Source organism: Mandrillus leucophaeus, unplaced genomic scaffold, assembly GCF_000951045.1.
Source record: "Mandrillus leucophaeus isolate KB7577 unplaced genomic scaffold, Mleu.le_1.0 Scaffold229, whole genome shotgun sequence".
Lineage (NCBI taxonomy): Eukaryota > Metazoa > Chordata > Mammalia > Primates > Cercopithecidae > Mandrillus > Mandrillus leucophaeus.
Genome location: NW_012102354.1, coordinates 1,264,847 through 1,272,221, shown reverse-complemented (window position 1 = coordinate 1,272,221; position 7,375 = coordinate 1,264,847).

Below are 7,375 nucleotides of genomic sequence, written 5' to 3'. Positions count from 1 at the left end.
ACAGATGAATTTAAAATCACTCCTGTTTTGTTTGAAATACAGACCCCAAATGCTTAGCTCGCTATTGTCAGTCCTTTCTGCCTCTTAGCACTAAAGCAAAGAAGGCAGACAAAGGGCTGAGTGTTTATTCATCGGTATCAGTTAGGACAACAGGCATGGTCAAGAGCAAAGCGCTCTCCCTGCTAAATTTGTAGGGCAACTATTATGATCCTGAAATTAAATTTATAGATAATATAATCTACCTACACATACCTTCTCAAAAAGAGAATCAGCATAAGGCTTTCCCTGGAAAGATGCAAAGGAGAAATAAAAGGGAGGTAATTTAAAATCAAGTAATATGTATTTCAATACAGAAATGCTTAGAACCAGCTACCGCAGAAGATATGATGAAGGGGTCAAATTCTATACTTATTCATACATCCACCATAAACAGGACAACTATAAACACAGATTAATACAGGTGTGTTATACTGAATACAGCTAGTGTTGCCAGTGGTGATATAACTCTGTAAATAGTGAACAAATCCTAGTAAAGGTCCAAAAAGCAAAGTTCAAGATTTATTTGTTTTACGTGACAGTTAAATTCATGGAAAATTAGGTACGTCTGAATCCTTGCAAAAAAATGTGTTGTTTTTACATGGAAAATATAGTTAGGTTCAAGGCACAGGTAATTGATTATAAACATTTTGTTGTTGCTTTGAATCCACATGAACATCTGGGACGGAACCTCCTAGGCTCTCATCTGTTAAATCCAAGTAGTTTTCCCATTCATTGTGACAACCAAAAATGCAATCTCTCTAAAAAAAATTCCAAAGTGCCCTTAGTACAGTGTACTTCAACCCATAGAAAGCCATTCATTAGCAATTACCTTGGGTCATTACTACAGAGTCCTCAACTGACAATAGCTTAAACAAGATAGGAGTTTGTTTCTCTCTCAAATAAGATAAACATGGCAGTTAGCAGTCTTAGCTTGGTTTGTCCAAGCCTCCTATTTTTCTGCTTTAACACCCCTATTTAGCATTGATTTTCATCTTCAAATCCCTGGTAACAGAATGGTTGCTAAAGCTCCAACCATTGCATCTGTGATCTAGGTAGGAAGAAGTAAAAAAGGAGGAAGGCAGGAAGAGCAAAGCCACCTAGTAGATGAATAAACATCCTTTAGGAGTATCCCTGGAAACCCCACCAACAACTCTCTTTATATCTCATTGGCCATCCCTGTCCTCAAAACAAGCCTGGAAATAGAAGTTTTTAGTTAGGTGCTTTGCTGTCTCTAATAATATTGGTCTCTATAGCGAGAAAGCCAAAGTGAAGGGATATTGGGTAGGCAGATAGCCATCCCTACCACATTGTTTCACCCACTGACAATGTCTGGGGAACCTCCTGCAGCCCCCAAATACAGATTCAACTCACAGGTTCTAAGAGAGGTAGGCAGTCTTTTGGGTTGCTTGAGTTATGGGCTGAAGCTCACGTGGGCTTCAATCTTAGGCTGCTGTTTTATGCAAGGAAGCAGAGGGAAGGATCTGGTCACCATGATCCATGGTGACTAGATCCTGGTACTAAACTAAATCTTGGGACAGCAGGCCCATCTGAGGATAAGGGGCTCAAAATCCCCCAAATTGCTTCAGTCTCTTGTGTGAGAAATCAAGATGGCGGTGTTTTAGACTCCCACACTTTTTACTTTCGTCATTCATATGCATATAAGTTTGTGTGTTTTCCAGAGTTTGCACCAATCCTTTTGGAGTTCTCCTAGGGTAGTTCTGTTCAGTTTTGCAAACATATAATGCTGCATGCCAGGGATGCAAGATGAAACCAACAAGTTCCCTTTTCTGGAGAGCTTACAGTCCAGGCATGGGGCAAGGGGAGAGAGTGGGAACACAGACAGGCCAGTGCACTCTGAAGTCAGTGCAGAGGGAGAGGGAGGAATATGGCAAGCACTGTCCGTCCATGACAGCCGCACAGTGCCATACCTAGTAAGTGCTCAATAAATAGTTGTATTTTGACTTGTAATTCTTCTCTGTGATGCCAGGAGAGGACTCTGTTCTTTTCAGAGCTAAGGTTTCTTGGGCTGAGGAGTTACTCACAGCTGCTTCTGTTGCTGAATGCTCTGTTTTCCCTTCCATTTTATCCCATCAACTATGCCCTAGAAAAAGTTACTGAAATATGTTTTTATTTTATTTATGCAAGGATTTTCTTGCAGAAATCCTTTTTGGCCTAAAGCCATGCCAAACTCTTGGAACTGGGAAATATCCAGAGATATGCCAAGATAATAAAAATAACCTCTATACTTAATAAATTTCTATTTCTTCCTTAACCTCAAAATCCCTCTGGAGGACAATTTGGCGACAATTTTCCAAGTTTGAATAAAATGTTCATACCCTTTGACCTAGCAGTTCCTCTCCTAAGAATATATACCAAGAAAACAATTAAGGATATCCACAAAGATGCAAAAATAAGGATGTTTGTGAGAGTCTGGTTTATAATAATGAAAGATTGGAATCCACCTTGATGTGGTTGTTTCCAACATATTCTAACCAAAAATAACCAATCAATCAATATTGTACATTCCATACAGCACCACATTGCATCCACTTGAAATGATTCATTTAACAACTGTTCATTGATTACCTGCTATGTGCCAAGCACTGTTGTAAATAGAAGGATGTATTAGTAAACGGAACGGTGTGGAACTCATGTTCTAGTTATCTGCCATAAGTGTATTTATTGACATAAAAATATATTGAGGGTATATTAAGTGAAAAAAGGCAGATTACAAAACAGTAGTAGTAATAATAATACTAACACTTATGGAGCATTTATTATGTGCCAAACATCGTGCCAGGAGCGCTACATATGCTAAGTCATTTTATTTACATAAGAACCCAGTAGGATTCAAAACTTGTTTAAAATATTTTCTAGGCCAGGCACCGTGGCTCATGCCTGTAAACCCAGCACTTTGAGGGGCCAAAGATGGCAGATCACTTTCAGCCCAGAAGTTTGAGACCAGCCTGGGCAACATTAGCGAGACCCATTTCTACTAAAAATATAAAAACTAGCTAGGTGTGGTGGCAGGCGCCTATAGTCCCAGCTCCTCAGGAGGTGGAGGTGGGAGGATCACCTGAGCCTGGGAGGCCAAGGCTGCAGTGAGCTGAGATTGCACCACTACACTCCAGCCTGGGTGACAGAATGTCCTTGTCTCAAAATAAACAAAAACAAACAAACACACCTTTTTAAAAATATTTGTTACTACTTTTTTGAACAAGACAAGTACAAATGCAATAATAAAGCAACGATTTCCTTTCTCCTACATTTATTTCAAATTCACTCTCGGGATTTGCCCTTTTCCTGCCCCTGGACAAAATCTCAGGCAGATCTCAGAGCCTTCTGGTCCCTTTCAGTCAGCTGGACTGTCTTCAGTCATTAAAATGTCCAGCCCAATCTGAACCGCTTTCAACTGAAAGGGACTCTCCTCCTCCAGGCCAACCTACTTCAAGCTTGCAAGCTGAAGAAGTTGGGAGTTAGGGTTAGTGGTTGCCATCCTCCCCCTCACAGCTTGTCCTCTTCCCTTCAGTCTCTGGCCCCTCAAGGTGGGTCCCTGAGGATGGGGATGGGGCAAAAGACGCCATCTTTCCTGGTGGGCGCTGTCCTAAGCCACCATTGGTTCCTGAGGGTGTGACAGAGGCACCTTTGCAGGCTCTTTCTCTGGCAGGTGGCTTTGCAAGTTGTCCCCAAAATCCTTTATGGAGGAGGCTGTCTCTCCTCCAGCTGGAAGCTTCCACATCTCCCCTCAGCCCAGGCTTTCCAGCAGCATCCCTTACATTAACCCTCTTGTTTTGGCCCTTACCCTCTCCTCAGGAGTCCTCTTGTGCGGTTCTCCTTTAAAACAACCCAGGCCAGCTCCCTCCCCAGGTCTGCATGGCTTCCCAGTAAAACTCATGCATCTTTGTCAGTCACTTCTATCTCTTTGTTGCCACCCCCATTTAGTTCCAGCCACAGTCTCACCTGTTAGCTTCTCTTGGCAAAAGGCAGACACCAGTCCCCAAACTTCAGGGAGCCCATGTGAAGCTCTCTAAGGGGGTCTTTGGAAGGCCCTCTCACTGGCTTGGGATGAGGGCATGCATTCCCTCCTCTTCCCCTGGGAGGAAGGTGGGACCCAGCTCACTCACAGGCTATCCATGAAATCCTCACTCACTAATGCTTCAGCCCTCACTTTTCATTGACCGCTTATTTCCTGCAGAATCAATTTCATAATCTCTCCAGTCTGCTCTACATAGGTTACATAGGAGGAATAGGCACCCAATTTGGATATTTAGGATGTGGGAATCTTTGGGTGTCTATTGTATTGTTATCAGCCTTTAGAGCTTTTACCAAAAGTAAGCGAGAAGAGTCCAATTTTAGCACCCTGTTATATACATTTACAGGTTCACATATTTGCAGGTTTCATTTCAAAATGTTGTCAGTAGGCTGGGTGCTTGCACCTGTAATCCCAATGTTTCGCGAGGCCAAGGCAGGAGAATCACTTGAGGCCACAAATTTCAAACCAGTCTAGGCAACATAGTAAGACTCCATCTGTACAAAAAATAAAAATAAATTAGCTGGGCGTAGTGGGGCACACCTGTAGTCCCAACTATTCGGGAGGCTGTGGCAGGAGGATTGCTTGAACCCAGGAGTTCAAGGCTTCAGAGAGCTGTGATTGTGCCACTGCACTTCAGCCTCTTAAAAAAAAAAAAAAGTTATCAGTGTACTTACCTTTGGTCATGAAGTTATTTCCTCTTTTTTGTTTATCTGTACTTCATTTCTTTACCTGCATTGCACATGTGTTAGAAGAAAAATAATTCTTAAAGGGCAAATAATCTTCCAGAAAACAATGTTCATGTACCCACGTATATTTTTTATTTCTTCGTGAGTCAGTTGCAGTAATTCATATCTTTCTAGGAATGTTTCCCGATGTTAACTAGTTTACTGGCATACTGTTGTTCACAGTATTCCTCTAGAATTCTTTTAATTTCTGTAAGTTGGGAGTGATGTCTCCACTTTCATTCGTGATTTCAGTAATTTGTGTCTTTTCTCTCTCTCTCTCTCTCTCTAGTCATTGATCACGAGAGCTAAAGGTTTACCCATTTTTTTGATCTTTTAAAAAAACCAACTTTTGGTTTCATTACTTTTCTCTGTTGTTTTTCTATTCTATTTGTTTCCCTTGTTATCATGATGATTACCCATCTTCTATTTGCTTTGAGTTTAGTTTGCTCTTCTTTTTCTAGTTTCTTAAGATGGAAGATTAGGTTACTGATTTGAGATCTTTCTTCTTTTCTAATATAGGCTTTTAGCTATACATTTCCCCCTGCTCCCGCCCCAAACACTGCTTTAGCTGCATCCCATACATTTTGGCACATTAGGTTTTTGTTTTATGCATTTATTTTTTTACTTTCCTTATAAGGTTCACTTCTAAGAAACCTCAGTCAACCAGACTAAAATTAATAAAACTGAAGAATAGGCCTGGCATGGTGGCTCACGCCTGTAATCCCAGCAGTTTGGGAGTCCCAGGTGAGTGAATCACCTGGGGTCAGGAGTTCAAGACCAGCCTGACCAACAAGGGGAAACCCCATCTCTACTGAAAATACAAAAATTAGCTGGATATGATGGCAGGCGCCTGTAATCCCAGCTACTTGGGAGGCTGAGGCAGGAGAATCACTTGAACCTGGGAGGCAGAGGTTGCAGTGACCCGAGGTCGCAGCACTGCATTCCAGCCTGGGTGACAAGAGTGAGACTTCATCTCAATAAATAAATAAATAAATAAATCTGAAGAATATTTTAGACTTAATCCACCCAAATGTGTCCTTAAACAGTGTATTACCCTACCATGATATTTTCATTGCGAGGCTTTCTCTGGGATTAGTTTGGACGAGTGCTATTTTACATATCTATCGGCTGCTTAAAAGAGCTCACAAGACTTCAAACCACCTTCTGTTCACTGGTTCATGTGACTGTAGCAAATATAGCCAAATACAGGCAAATCTGCCATGTAACAAAAGCTTTGAGAACTGAAATGCATTTCTGTGTCTATTCTTTAATTTTACCCTTTTGTCCCTTCAACAAATATTTATTGAGCACCTACTATGTGTTAAGTCCTGCACCAATCCCCGAAGATGCAAAGGCTACATTCCTCCAAGATATTTTTGTTTGCTTTTTTTTTTTTTTTAGCCCTGGGACCCGTATTAGAATTACCTTATTTAATGGCATGAACTTTAGAAGTATAGCACATTCATCTAAATTTCTATATCTGGTGAGAAAGGCCTCTAACTCTCATTCAGAGGATTCTCAACTAACTCCCCCTGCATATCTGGCATGTCAGGCTGGATTCCCAGCTTTTGCCTTCTCCAGTTTGGCCCACCAACCCTGATTCTGGCAGTTCCTGGGCCGTCTCTAAACAGCCTATTTAACAACAAAAGACCATACAGCATACATTTGAAATAAGGAGCGAGAGAATAAAGAAAAAATTTCTGTCCCCAGAAATTAGCCAAATCAGGGCACATCTTTAAAACAGGCAAACATTGTCAGCAAATCCCTCTGACCATTCACTTTGCATCAATATTTCACCTCTAACTGCCTCGCCACAAGGAGCTGGAGCTGTGAGGCGCCTCTCTGGGCCGTACTCCCCAGGCCTGCGCAATTCAAATTGCCCACCCTTGCTACCACGCCCTCCTCACCAACAAGGCACCCAGTTCCCCCAGTGTACCTGATTCTGCCAGTTTCAGGAAGATACTAGTCTGAACTCGGAGCCTCAGTCTCCTAAGAGTCCACAGTTTGCTAGACTTGGAGCTAGGCGCCGGAGATACAAAGGTCAGCAAGACAAGCGTCTGTCCCGTGGGGGCTCACAGCAAACAGTGACTGCATTTCACTGGGTAGAATCACTTGATTTCTGGTGCACAGTAGCTGGGCAGTTCAGGTAGTGAGGAAGCCTTGACTTGGTAGTAGTCATCCCTCTCTGGAGGGTCCATCCTCTGGCTGGCCCTCCTTTGCACAACTCTCTCTCCTTTGACTCCTGAATGCACAGATTCTCTAAAACCTCCCCTGTTCGGCAACAGAGGGTCCAGGTGTGGAGGAAGCCTTGTGTATGATTAAGTCATTCGTTGGTTGTTTGTAAGGCTGAGACTGCTCATGGAGCAAATTAAAATGTCATTCAGCTAGTCTGGAGAATAGACTATTCTGGAGATGTCTTGCTCCAGAAAAAGAAAAAAATAAAATAAGCAAAGCTGAACTAATCTTCGAACAATATCTCTTTTTCATCACTGAGTGCCAACTACTCCCATGAAAGGATCTAATAAATGTATGCATTTTCGGATTGTAAGAGGGCATAATGCCTGAAAACAGTGCTTCT